This window comes from Anabrus simplex, chromosome 5, assembly GCF_040414725.1.
Source record: "Anabrus simplex isolate iqAnaSimp1 chromosome 5, ASM4041472v1, whole genome shotgun sequence".
NCBI classification, from domain to species: Eukaryota; Metazoa; Arthropoda; class Insecta; order Orthoptera; family Tettigoniidae; genus Anabrus; species Anabrus simplex.
In genome coordinates, this window is record NC_090269.1 from 413,665,236 (window position 1) to 413,680,010 (window position 14,775).

At 40.6% G+C, this 14,775-nt stretch overlaps 1 protein-coding gene across 1 annotated transcript in view; it reads right to left on the minus strand.

Moving 5' to 3' along the window:
- LOC136874583 (uncharacterized) overlaps nt 1–14,775 on the minus strand; it is a 1,690,155-nt gene that overhangs the window by 1,417,516 nt on the left and 257,864 nt on the right. The window lies entirely within an intron of this gene.

Here is a 14,775-nt window from a genome sequence, read left to right on the forward strand (position 1 = left end):
CAGCAATTAAAGATTTTTATTTTATTTTTACATGCGTATGAAGTTCAAGATTTTGAAAATAGTACTAACTAGAAATTTTTTCGTTGGTTCCTTTGCCGAAACAGGGTTGCAAATATGTAAAGAATGACGTACAATATCCCTGTGCACTCACAAGCCGGAAAGGATGTAATTCTATGATGTAGTTGCTCGAACTGACGGGGCTGTGAAGTTGTTAGAAAGTGAAGATTGAATGTTTGATTCGCTGCGGCTGGTAAGCGAGTGAGAACTGTTGCAGTGTTGGGTATTTAGTAATGAAATAGTGGCAAAGCGAATTAGGTCCTTGAATGTAAAGGGGATTAGCTACTTGATGTAGGTGGATCTATGCTTCTGATAGGGGCTAAGAATTCTGGTTAATTTTTAGGAGGCGCAGTGCGGCGACGACAGCGGCGGGAATACACTGCGTGATTACCTCCACAGGTACGGCATGCCTAACGCATGATAAGACTTGCATATAATTTCTGAAATGCTCTAATGTTGGAAATAAACCTATTTCCCTCTCCGCCTCCGTAGCGTAACGGTTAGCACTATTAGATGCCATCATTGGAGGCCTGGGTTCGATTCCAGGTACTGCGAGAAATTTAAGAACGGCGGGAGGGCTGGTGTGTAGTTGAAATGGTGCATGCAGTCACTTCAATTCTGGGTGTGTCTAAAAATGCTCTGCAGCACCTCGGGATTGAGGACACGAGTTTATTTATTATCGGGAACTTATAGACTTTCCATTAACTATTGGAATGTTCTTATTAAAATAGTATTTCCTGAAAGGATTTTAGAATATTATTTGCATATTGCATAACACTGACCTGCACCACTCATAAATGTGCTTGTTTAAAGAGGGCTGTTGTTCAAATAACGCCACAACATGCCACATTACAACTTTGCTAAGTCCAGGGTTGGTTTTTCCCTCGGACTCAGCGAGGGATCCCAACTCTACCGCCTCAAGGGCAGTGCCGTGGAGCGTGAGACATTGTGTCGTGGGATACAACTGAGGAGGATGACCAGTACCCCTCCCACCTGCCATTCTGAACTGGGGCCTTGTGGGGAGATGGGAAGATCAGAAGGGATAGACAAGGAGCAGGGATGGAAGCGGCTTGGCCTTAAGTTAGGTACCATCCGGGCATTTGCCTATACGAGAAGTGGGAAACCACGAAAACGTCTTCTAGAATGGCTGAGGTGGGAATCGAACCCACCTGGTACAGCCCTCGTACCACTTTTCAAATTTCGTGGCAGAGTCGGGAATCGAACCCGGGCCTCCGGGGGTGGCAGCTAATCACACTAACCACTACACCACAGATGCGGACATTTTGCTACGTAAAAGATAAAATATTTGGATTTTTTATGGCATTGTGTACAGTGACAAAGGAACAAGTTTTTTTGAAATATATAAAAATAGGGTTTTCGCTTTTGCCTTAACGACTAATTTATAAATTCCACCAACACGGTGTAACGGGTGGATAAATCTCAACCAAACTTCATATTTAGAGTGTATCCGTCCAGGAATAGGTTTAGAAATGCCTATGATTTAAAAATCACTTAAGAGTCTGGGGGTTTAGAAGAAAACAAGAACAGTTGTCTTCAGATTTGTAAACAAAATCTTTTATACTATTGAATTTATGTAAAATCCGAGGACTACACGTGAAACGACCCTTCATTATAAACAACTTTTGTTATGTATACAATTTCACTTACTCTTCAAATGACGGAGACAAATACTATTTCCTGTGCGTTTAATTCTCTGCATTCAGTGACCGACAGACCGACAACAAACCTATCGGTTACCATGGCAACCTGTAAGGCTGCTTGTCAGCAGGGAAGTAGCGTAATGCCATTTTCGCCATCTCGATTATTTATACGTTAGATAGTGCTGCAATTCTCGATTATAATTAAATATCTAAAACTTCATTGTGACTGGCGTTAAGAAAGGTGTTTGTCTTTAAAATGAAAACTCCGCATCTCTGTTGCGAATTGCAGTTGGCAAGTCAGCCTGCTGCTATTGAAGAAACTCCCGAACACGACGAGAATGGTAATAGGAAATGTGGTCTGCCATTACCATAGAAACTTCCCCAATGTGCACCTTACAAGGTATGACATTCTTCGTGTTTTGTTTCTCCTATAGCGATAAGAGATATGCAATTTAATGTGATGTTTTTATTCACTGCGTGTACAGTAATTTACGTAGAAATCCGTATACAAGGTAGAATACCGTAGCGAAGTACGGGTATATTTGCTAGTATAATACTAACCTAACTGTTATCGTTAGACAGCCCTGGGTGTACAGGTCGCTTGTTCCAAGAGAATGGGTTCGTTTCGGACCAGTTCAAGGATTTTAGTTCTTGCAACAGGAGTAGACGGAGTTCACTAGAAACGAAATTTTCTCAAGCCCTTAGTTACAAGAATAAAGCGCACAGTCAGAAGATGACGCTACTGGGCTGTTGTACATAATGGACTTGGTTGCCATGGTTACAATTGTGTCCGCGAAATTGATGACACTAATTCCAGATGGACCTCCAGCCCAATAATGTTTCGTGTTAAAAAAAAGACTAAAAATAGAGTCGCAAAGTTTGTCAGCTAGTGTGACCGCGCTTCTGATGCAACTCACGGCCCACTCGTGTCAGAATAGCTTCATCCCAAAGTTACTCTACGGTGAACTCCTGCTGGCTAAGGAAAAAAGGCCTACTACGGAGAACTTAGAGATACATACTCAAAGAACATCATAGAACAGTTAACGTTCCTTGAGACGATCCTGAAACCAACACCAGTGAAAAATACTTGTTGTCCGATGTGCTTTGTGATGATATGATGATGATGATGATGCTGAGATACTTTTAATAACAGCAAGCTTTTGAGCTCAGAGTTAGTACAACGTGTTAAAAAATAACAAGTTTTTGTATCCTAATGGACAAGTAATGATCAGGCGATGTCATGGGCTCTGTTTCAAAAAGCTTTGATTATCTGACAGGCAACATAACCTTTACAAAGCATTTCAAAAAGTCATGTTCGGAAAATTTTCATTTTGCATACTGTTATGTCGTTACAGTTATGTCGAAAGGAGAGACAGTTCCAACATGTTTATACAATTGTACATCGCAAAAGCAAAGGTTGACATATATCCAAAACTAATTGTACATTTCGAACTGCAAACACACACACACACACACACACACACACACACACACACACACACACACAGAGAGAGAGAGAGAGAGAGAGAGAGAATTCATCAATAAATGAAAAAAAAATTGTACCTGTTAAAATACTCCACACACACATTGACGTAGAAAACACCGCTCATTCTGTTCCTGTACCAGGTCCTTGATAAAAAGAAGTTCTTTTCCAAGAAAGTGTAAACCACAGGTTCGTCTGTATGTAGAAAGTAATCCAGAATAATTATAATTAAAAATACTCTAAAAGAAAAATATTAATAACTGATTATATATACAATCGGTTTATATAAATATTAAACAGAGAATGACGAGAGAACTTTTAATTGGACCTTTATGTTTTTTATCTATATGTATAAACCAAACCAAACCCTATTACTCTACAACCCTTGAAGGGCCTTGGCCTAACAAGCAACCGCTGCTCAGCCCGAAGGCCTGTAGATTACGAGGTGTAGCGTGGTCAGCACCACGAATCCTCTCGGCCGTTATTTTTGGCTTCCTAGACCGCGGACGCTATCTCACCGTCAGATAGCTCCTCAATTCTAATCACTTAGGCTGAGTGGACCTCGAACCAGCCCTCAGGTCCAGATAAAAATAGCTGACCTAGCCGGGAATCAAACCCGGGGCCTCTGGGTAAGAGGCAGGCATGCTATCCCTACACCACAGGGCCGACACTATCTATATGTATGATATGAGTAAATAAGTGGAATCAGAGGTAAAGCTTTTTGCGGATGACCAAATTCTGTATAGAGGAATAAATAAATTACAGGATTGTGAGCAAATTGCATCCATAATATTGTAAGATGGACTACAGGCAATGGTATGAAAATAAACGGGGTTAAAAGTCAGGTTGTGAGTTTCAAAGATGGGAAAAATCCTGTTAGTTTTAATAGCTGCGTTGATGGGGTGAAAGTTCCTTATGGGGATCATTGCATGTACATAGGTGTTAATATAAGGAAATCTCTTCCTTGGGATAATCACATAAATGCGATTGTAAATAACGGGTCCACACCTTTGCACATGATTATGACGGTATTTAAGGGTTATAGTAAGGATGTAAAGGAGAGTGCTTAAAAGTCTTACGTAAGACCCCAAGTAGCGTTTGGGTCAAGTGTATGGGACCCTGACGAGGATTATTTGATTCAAGAACTGAAAAAAATGTATCGAAAGAAAAGCAGCTCGATTTGTTGGAACACTTCGGGATCAATTCTACATATTTTCAACTCTAATCCCACGCATAGCAAATAGACAACGGTTAATGTTTTTAATGGCTTTGGACAGAACACTCATTAGAACAACTAAGTTTAAACGTGTGTTTCTTAACACATCATGTTCTATTTTATACAATGATTATGACTGAAGATGTTCCCATGGGGATGAAATATGTCTCTTTTTATTTGGAAATTGTTACCCTGAAAAGAATGAATGGAAGTGAACAGTAAAGGTGGATTTTTTTATACCAAAAACTACCATAACACTACGATATGTTTCAACACCTTAATTTAAGTTAGCTCCTAGCCTACTGAAAACTAAACAAAGAATGAGAATGAGCCAAAAATACATTGAATCAAATCAGTCACCACTGCTCTACGTTTAGGTCTCTCAATCAAGCGATAGATTCTCTATTAGTTGTTTCTTACCGGGCCAGTTGGACGTGCTGTTAGGGCCACTGTGAGCTTACATCCCGGAGATAGTAGATTGGAACCCCACTGTCGAAAGCCCTTCCGTGTTTTTCCATGTTCTCACGGCCGCTTCCTTCCCACTCCTAGGTCTTTCCTATCCCACATTCGCCATAAGACCTATCTGTGTCGGTGTGACGTAAAGTCATTTGTAATAAATAATAAGTAGTAATTGAAATGTATCAAATATATCCATAGTAAGTAATTCCAAATCCCAATTCCTCTTCGTACACCCTATAAAGACCCAACGCCAAAGTAGACATTTCAGAAAAATTCTTCAGGCAAGCAACTCAGTGTTGAAAACACCCTACGGATGTGAGCTACGAATTTTGGGTGAATACAGTTTAATAATATATAAGAATATAGTAGCCTCCGTGGCTCAGGCAGCAGCGCGCCTGCCCCTCACCGATCGATACCATGGTTCACATCCCGGTCACTCCATGTGAGATTTGTGCTGGGCAAAGCGGAGGTGGGACAGGTTTTTCTCCGCGTACTCCGGTTTTCCCTGTCATAGTTCATTCCAGCAACACTCTTCATTAACATTTCATCTGCCAGTCATTTATCCTTGCCCCAGAGGAGTGCGACAGGCTTCGGCAGCCGGCGTGGTTTTAATGAAGGTACAGCACCAGCATTTGCCTAGTGTGAAAATGGGAAACTACGAAAAACTATTTTCAGGACTGCCGACAGTGGGGTTCGAACCCACAATCTCCCGGATGCGAGATCACAGCTGCGGGCTCCTAACCGCACGGCGAAACCGTATTTATGGAATAATGTTGGATTAAATTCCAGGGATATTTTTCGTTGTATCATATTTTGACACGTCCGGGACCATTCCAAGTTTTGAAATTACACTGTGCAGCCACCTACTCATTGTAATAGAAAAAGACACAATCATTGCACACATAAAACGCAGACACCACATGTTGCTGTACACTAAATTTCTGAGCCTGAAAAAGATAAAACATATCACGTACCACTACGATACCTAGAGTCACATGAGGATAAACGAGTATATTAGGATCACAACACTTAACTTGTTAGCTAGAGTAAGCACACCAGTAAATAGAGTTCATTCATTTTGAACGGCCCAGTTATATAACAACACACAAGTATAAACACGTAGAGATGGGCGAAGTGACACTGCTAGCTGTATCGAAACATTCGATACGGCACAGCGAATTGCTTCGAAGTAGTGTTTCGCAATGATGTAGTGAAATTTGAACCACGCTGCATGGCTAAGTTCAATTTACTGAATAAAATGATTGACGTTCTGTTGACGATAAAATATGGCGTTCATGAAATATTTAATAAACAAATGTTCAAAAATCTATTTGAAATATACATGATGTACAGTATAACAGTACCAGTATAGAGTAATAAACTGCTTTTGCTTCTTCACTAAGCGCTTACAACGATACTAAAATAATTACATTTACCGTAAAATGCACACTAAAGCAGTCACTGATTTGAATAATCATGAGGTGCTTTATGAAAATTTTAGAAGACCGAGCTCTTTAGCTGCAGTCGCTTAAGTGCGGCCAGTATCCAGTATTCGGGAGATAGTGGGTTCGAACCCCACTGTCGGCAGCCCTGAAGATGGTTTCCTGTGGTTTCCCATTTTCACACCAGGCAAATTCTGGGGCTGTACATTAATTAAGGCCACGGACGCTTCCTTCCCAGTCCTAGCCCTTCCCTGTCCCATCGTCGCCATAAGACCTATCTAGGCCGATGCGACGTAAAGCCAATAGCAATAATAATAAAATTGTAGAAGAGTTCCAATTACGTATTCCATATAAAAAGCAAATCAAAGTCACCTCCGTACAGGCCATGAAGGCCCTTGGAGGAGTGGAAGGTAAAGGCTTCCACCATTGTTAACCTCGGCACGTGATGGGGTAGAGTGGTTAGCTCTACGCCCGGCCGCCTTTGCCCCCAGGAATTAACCTCGTAGTCATTTTTCGTGCAGGCTGAGTGAACCTCAGGGCCATATGCACCTCCGGAAGTGGAAATCTCGTTTCTTAAATTTTACGACTTCCTGACGAGGATTCGAACCCACGTCCTTCCGGGGGAACCGAGCACGCCTTTACCGCCTCGGCCAGGCAGCCCCTAGGTATTCCATGTAGCCTACAATAATAAACTTGATTTAATCCAGTTAACAAGAGAATACCTAGTAAAATAGTAGTCCAAGTAAGTGAAATAACTTGAATAATTTATTACGAAATGAGCAATGAAATATATGTAAGAAGAGTCAGAAATCAGAATATTTCGTACAGTAACAAGAAACGTAGTCCGCCTCTGTGGTGTAGTGGTTAGCGTGATTAGCTGCCACCCCCGGAGGCCCGGGTTCGATTCCCGGCTCTGCCACGAAATTTGAAAAATGGTATGAGGGCTGGAACGGGGTCCACTCAGCCTCGGGAGGTCAACTGAGTAGAGGTGGGTTCGATTCCCACCTCAGCCATCCTGGAAGTGGTTTTCCGTGGTTTCCCACTTCTCCTCCAGGCGAATGCCGGGATGGTACCTAACATAAGGCCACGGCCGCTTCCTTCCCTCTTCCTTGCCTATCCCTTCCAATCTTCCCATCCCTCCACAAGGCCCCTGTTCAGTATAGCAGGAGAGGCCGCCTGGGCGAGTTACTGGTCATTCCCCCCAGTTGTATCCTCGACCAAGAGTCTGAAGCTCCAGGACACTGCCCTTGAGGCGGTAGAGGTGGGATCCATCGCTGTGTCCGAGGGAAAAGCCGACCCTGGAGGGTAAACAGATGATGATGATGATAAAATTAATAAATTACACTTAAGAAGAGCCGAAGATGTACAGTAACAGACTTTACCTAATCCACTTTGAAAATCTACTTCAAATTGAAGTGTAAAAACTTCAGTTTCGAGACTTTTGCACTTGACAAACGGGAGCGTCTTTTTTTTATATAGTATGAACCTGCTTTGAGAATTATACCGTCTTTTTTCTGAGTAAAGCAAAAGCCTTACATTGCGGAGTATATTTTTCGGGTAGTAACGTGACTGGCTGTTCGGAATATGAAGCGTCTATTAAACGAGTGTCGATTCATCTTCAGGACAATGTTACGCGGAGTGTTTCTATTGAGGCGAGGTAATAAAACACCATCACTGTGTCAAAGCTTTGATGTTTCGAACTATCGATGCAGCTGACATGTACGGAACGACTGGAGTTCCCGTTCACGCAACACGCCACACGAAGCAATCTCACTGCTTCGAAACAGTGAAGCGTTCAACAACAATGCATCGAAATATCTGACTGTGCAGGATCAGTGTTTCGAAGCATACACACACTAGCCAACTCTATATACACGGCGAGGTCCACAAGCTTTCACTCACGGTTTGGGATTAGTCTAGCGCTGATATTTACTTCATTTTCTCGTCCTGGCTGGTTGGGAGCTGCGGCACCCTGCTGCCTTCGGATGAATGGACGTCTCGCCACCCAGCGTGGCTTTCTTTCCACCCTCGGGGCCGATGAATGGGAGCTGCTGCCCTCTAGGTTCCTGCGGCCGTGGGATGACGTGGTTTCGCCACAAGTATCAGGCCAATTTTAGTCCTCTTCAATTCCAAATTTGTCTTCATATTATGATCTTTCCTACTTATAAAACATCCACCCAAACTTGCTCGTCAACAGATATCATTTCACCAGTGGCGTGCGGTGAACACATTAATTACCCTAGATACGAATTAAAAAAAGAAGCAATCGCAGCTCCAACTCTCTTTCTCTCTGAAGCCAACATTACTACTTTATAAACTCATTCGATAACTAAGTGGAAATATAACAAGCAAACAGATCAAATAAATAAATAAATAAATAAATAAATAAATAAATAAATAAATAAATAAATAAATAAATAAATAAATAAATAAATAAATAAATAGATAGATAATTAATAAGATATTAAGTATTTTTTTATTATAACTCACTTGAATATTTTCAACCACACACTCGCTCATATTTCAAAATTGGTACTCACGGCAGTGACGGTTCTATAATAATTTAATCTACAGCAGACTTTTAAAAAATTCTTATGAGTTTCACCACTGACGCTTCGTAATAGTACCGTTATGATTTTCACAGAAATATACAGGGCTACTTCTATTTTTATCTTAGAAAGCCTAACCTAAACTGAATGAGCAAAGTTTAGCAGGTACCTTATCGTCACCAAAGTTTTACAGTTTCACTCGCTTACTGAGCTTACGTACAGCAACCACAAACGAGAGGAAATATTCCTCACGACGTATATTCATTCACGAAGAATGCCACAGAACTAGCAAAACTTCAGCCATAATCCGAGAGGAACGCTACAAAATTAACAATATACCACCATTATAGGCAAACCCACTCGTACAGAGCAACCAATTACAAAATTGTTTTACTTCGCACTTGACTCCGTGTTAACTCTGGGCAACGTGAATATTTTTCCACGTGCATCGAAAAACACACTCTACTCAAGCCAACATTAAATCGCTACCGAAAACTTCATGTATGCCAAAATCTAAAAAGAAAATCTATGTATTTATTATAATTACATACATACATATCCTACGTCGTTCCATCAATACGATGGGTCGGCGAATGAAGCTCCTCCACCGACTTCTGTCTTTGTACTTTTCTCCTTCTTCAATGTTGTCCCAGTCCCCTCCTCGTTGATGAATGTCGTTTTTCACGATGTCTGTATATCGCATTCTTGGCCGCTCTCTTGGTCTTGAGTATCATAACTGTAAATCATACATTTTTCTGGGTATGCGATCAGGATCCATCCCTCGCATGTGACCATACCATTTGAGCCTACGCAGAGTTATGTTATCCTGCATTCTGCCAACCTAAGCCTTGTCCCTGATGTTCTCATTACAAATTTTTATCTCGTCTTGCTTTGCCAACCTTCGCTCGAACGAATCTCATTTCAGTTGCCTGAATCCTCGCTTCATCCCTTTTCCTCATTATCCAGGTCTCACACCCATATGTCAAAATTTGCATGTAATAAGACAGATAAATTGCTCGCTTGCATTTCAATGGTACTGCTGGGTTCCATATTAGGTCTCGGACAACTCTATAGAATGTTCCTCCAGCTTGAATCCTGCTGGTAAGTTCCTCTTCAATGGAGCCTCTTGCTGGTATGCTACCTAGATATTTGAATTTGTTGGACACCTTCAGTTGTTTACACCGTATTTCATTGTAACCTTCATGTTGACCATTTCTCTGCGTAACCAACACTTCACTTTTTTCCTGAATGAATCTTGATTTCATAAAATTGTTATTAGTAAGACTGTCTGCAAGTGACTATGCTGCTTTTTCTTGTAGCCTGTGGTGCGTGGCGATGAAACGTCTAGTTTTAACTATAACAACTAACATGTACCCAAGATGCCTTATCTGTCGCCGTAAGATACTGTTAATCTCAAGCGTGGCCAACAGCTGTCACCTCGCCACCTCAAGAGAAGGGGCTTGTAGCTCACGTGTACACCAAGCGACTTGAATATCGCTGGAGTAGCTCTCTTTCGGGCCGGTACAGTAACCCAGCTCGCTGGAGAGACCTGGACTGCGGTAAAGCAAACGGGTTATGGAGGCAGCTGTACTTGCCCTGACTTAGCTGTTTTCATTTCTTACTTAATAAAGAAACATTCTACGAAATTATAAGAAAATGTAAACACAAAATTCTTTACCCCAGCATCTCTGGCGAACCTGGGGTTCAGCGCACGCCACAGCCATTCTACGGCATTACTCTTCTGATAGCTTGGAATATTCCCGGTTAGTCAAGCAGCTCGTCTCCGCACTCCCAAGTATTCCCAGCCCGAAGTGTGCAACATTTTCATAACATTGCTAATTCCTATTATTATTACGTGGCCCACAAAGAGCTTTGTGGGGGTTTGTTGAAAATTTATTAAAGGTAAGATTATCAGTGTGTAACAGGTATGCTCCGTATGTTATTGCGTGATTAGATAAATAATTTTGAAAGGAGAGACCAGTAGTTTATTCGAGCGAAAGCCATATCAGGAGCTCCAAGTATAAGTGGAACCAATTAATTCCCGAATCCCCCAATTATAATGGGTATTACTATGAACAAAATTATTACGAATGCGTGATCTGTAACAATTACATTATAAATTTGGTCGCCATTAATTAAATAACCTGGTTGTCCCTATTCTGAACTTATTTATTAAATGATTCAATAATATGATAAATTCATCATCAGATGACTGAAAGTAAGTACTGGTCTCTTACACCATTTTATTAGAGGTGCTGATGAGAATACTCGGTGTTATTATGTTAATTATTTGTGTATTAATTGATAATGCTGCTTTCCTCTGTATCTATTTTAGTTATCGTATCCAGTAATCCTGGTGAATCTCGTACACTGGCTTCATACTCTAACAGTGATCTTACCAATGTTTATCCATCCTTTTCTTTACACCCTTATTACAAATCCTAAATACCTTACACTATATGGATACATCTGTTAACTTCATTTACAACGTCATTTAAGCGGTTGCCTTAACAAAGATATTTCCTCATATTAACAACCCGGTACTTACAGCGATTCCCCATCAACATAGTAAGTAGAACTGAGGGGACTTCTCCTCTTGGTGAAACCACTCGATGTTTCAACCTTGTTTACTGTTGTACGCTGTCTATGAAATGATATTGTCGAACCTAAAATCTACGAGGCTAAGTGCACTAGAGTCTACAGGCAACGAAAGGAAGTGAATGCAGTCAAGAAGTAAGAACCGCAACAGAATACGCCTATTGTTCTCCTGTAAACTATGGAAATAGATCCGCTCGAAGACACTTAGCAAGATGTAATCAGTTATAAACCTTACGACCAGTTTCCTGTGTTGTTACACCCAAGTTGGCGGTGATCTCGACAACTTCTCTGCCTTAGAATTACAGCGGTTGAGCAGGCTCATCAGGCAGACGCTCGTAGTTGTGAGGAGGGAAATTATTTCCCCGCCCGTATCATCAAGGTATACATAAAGTTAGCGTTATAACAAGTTAAGTTTGGTAGCCGGTGAAACAAAATAGCCCCCATTAGCACTGCTTAACAGCATCGAAGTTCTAAGTCTTACAGTTCATCTTATTCGTGGTATCTTCATTAGAGTGTAAATTGTTCATCATAATCATATTAAACGCTAATTGATGCAGAAGTTATTTATATAATCTCAAGGTGATAAAAATGCAATAACTTAACAAAATGTTACCCTAACGAGTCGACATCATGTTTATGGGCATGTGTCTGTGAGCTCGTATGCGGAAAATGATGGGTTTGACTCCCACCATCGGCAGCCCTGAAGATGGTGTACTGCGGGGTTTCATTTTCACATCAGGCAAATATTTATGCTGTAGCTTAATTAGGTCACAATCGCTTCCTTCCTAATTCTAGCCCTTTTCCTTTCGTTGTGTTGGCGAATACCTTCGATGTTTTGGTGAGACACTAAACTATTCGCAAAATTTAAAATAAATATTAAACAAATCTCAGTCTGTCTGAAAAATACTCATTTTCTTAAATGCATGTCCCATGTTCTCACTAACCACAAGGTATATGCTCATTAAATTTCATTACCATAATTTGCAGGCATTCCTAATAAATATAACACAATAATTTGGATTTCCTACCAGGTTTACAGCTTTTGTGATTTTCAACTGACGAAAATATATTAATTTTGTGAAAGTACTGTGGGAGATTATCCTCGCGTTAAAATCTTACATGTGTATCGCAGAATATATAATAAAATATGAGACCCATATTGTTAACGGAAGCTGGGATATTGCTTAAAAATTAAGTTCCGAACAAATCACACGATTTTCGTCCTTAGGCTGGATCAGCGCCTGCGTGCGAAGCGGCAGTGGCAAGGGGGCATGTCGAAGCTCACGACTGGAGATCGCTGTTCCGCACCATTTCTTTTATTAGCTTGATCGTGCGGCGTAGGTTTCGAACAAGCGTCTTAAATGCCCGTGTGTTTATGAATTATCTGTCAATCAGCGTGACGAATAATCAAATAACTTTATTACATTGACAACTGAAAATGTTACCCTTTTTATGCACGACCCTTACGTAAGAACCGACTCGTGTAGAGAGGTTTGTAGATTACTTCTGGTGAAAAACCCTGCTTCCCAAATTCCAAGTAGAGGAACTGTTAATAAATTATCAATACCGGGATTGTTAAACGCTAGAATTCCTAACCTGAAAGGGAGGGTTATGATGGAGAGTCAATTTTTGACGAAATCGCTGCATCGCCAGTTCTCCAAAAAATTGTGTTACATAGGAAGCTGGTATTTCAAACACCTTGGACTATACGGCTTCGAAACTTCTTGAATTGAAACTGATTCTGAAATCTCATAGAGGAATTATCGTTCTTGTATTACAGCTCACGTCTATGGTAAAAGAGTGACATTCTTTGATAGGTTTTTAAAAATCGTTGTTGGGGGTATTGTTGATCCATATTTGCTAATGCTTTCTCTTGAGGCATGCTTTCATTTTGCATGATCAAGGATCTTTTAAGCGTTGTATTTTCACATTTGAGTTAAGACCTTAATGTGGAAATTGATTTATTCTGCAACTACTTAAGAGTTGATGACGGAGAGTTATGATGGAGCGTCAAATTTCGACCAAATTGTTGCATAGCTATTTATCCACATAAATTGTGTTTAAGTGATACTTTGGACACTTTAAAATTAATATATCAGGCAATTATTTGTGCTTTTGCGGATCTTCTCAAACAGTGGAACATTTACTGTTCGACTCTGCCATGTTTGGAAGGACAAGATTCGATCTTCAGTGCAACCTAAACAATTTTAATGCGGAACACTCAAAGTCATTTATGGCGATAGAAACGATCGCCATTTCTCCTACCTAAATATTTTGGACTTGGTGTATACTTATACTATTGAAATTCGTATCTCTCAGCTTTTTGCCAATGAACTCTGTTTTTGTCATTTAAAGTGGTCTATCTTGCCACGATCGCTTCGACTTGAAGTGTATTCTAGTGCGGTGTCTGAACGGTGCAGCGCTCTGGTGACTAACTCTTGAATCTCTGATAACTGCGCGCTGAAGTCTCAGGTAATCAACGCGCGGCTCATAAGCCGCCTGGAGCATGTTCACTTACTACCACAGTCTAATATACTCAGTCGCGAAGCTCCTTAGTGATGAAATGGCATCCTGTTGACAGGCGGAACTACGCCAGCGCTCGCAGCGGCCAGCAAGCTCTAACTGTCCGGAACAGTTCTATACCCAACAGCTCATTGCACTTTCCCACGTAAATTATAAACTGTACCCACCTCGACAACTGTACTAATCGTCAATTTTAAGAAAGTACGTTGATATACGAGTTACTTATTGCTACTGCGTGGTAATAATAGCGAAGGAAAACAACAATACCACTTTAGGTAAGGTCTTAGCCATTTTCGAAATCCTGTTATTGAACTGAATTTGGTAATTTTACATAAATCATAAAAATAGCAATGAACTAAATTACAATTCAAATAATATTCAAATAATACTCAGCAATATAAATGGCTGGATTCTGAGGTATTTTGTTTTATGGCACCGAAAACTTTCATTGCAAAATATCACAATGTAATCTAATCTTCGCTCTACAAATAATTTCAACACTAATGACTTAGTACTTTCACAGCATTAATGTGGAAAATGAGATATCTACATTAATGAATTAAGAGTATACCACATTCAAGATAGTGAGCATACAGAACATTTCTAAAAACAGCCCATGTTCTCTTTGCTCCTCTGAAAACCGAGCATGTGGCCGCGTGGTTTAGGTCGCATAGCTATCAGCTTATATTCCGGAGATAGTGGGTTCGAACTCAACTGTCGCCAGCCTTGAAGATGGATTTTCGTGGTTTCCCATTGTCAAAACAGTTGGTACCTTCATTAAGGCCAC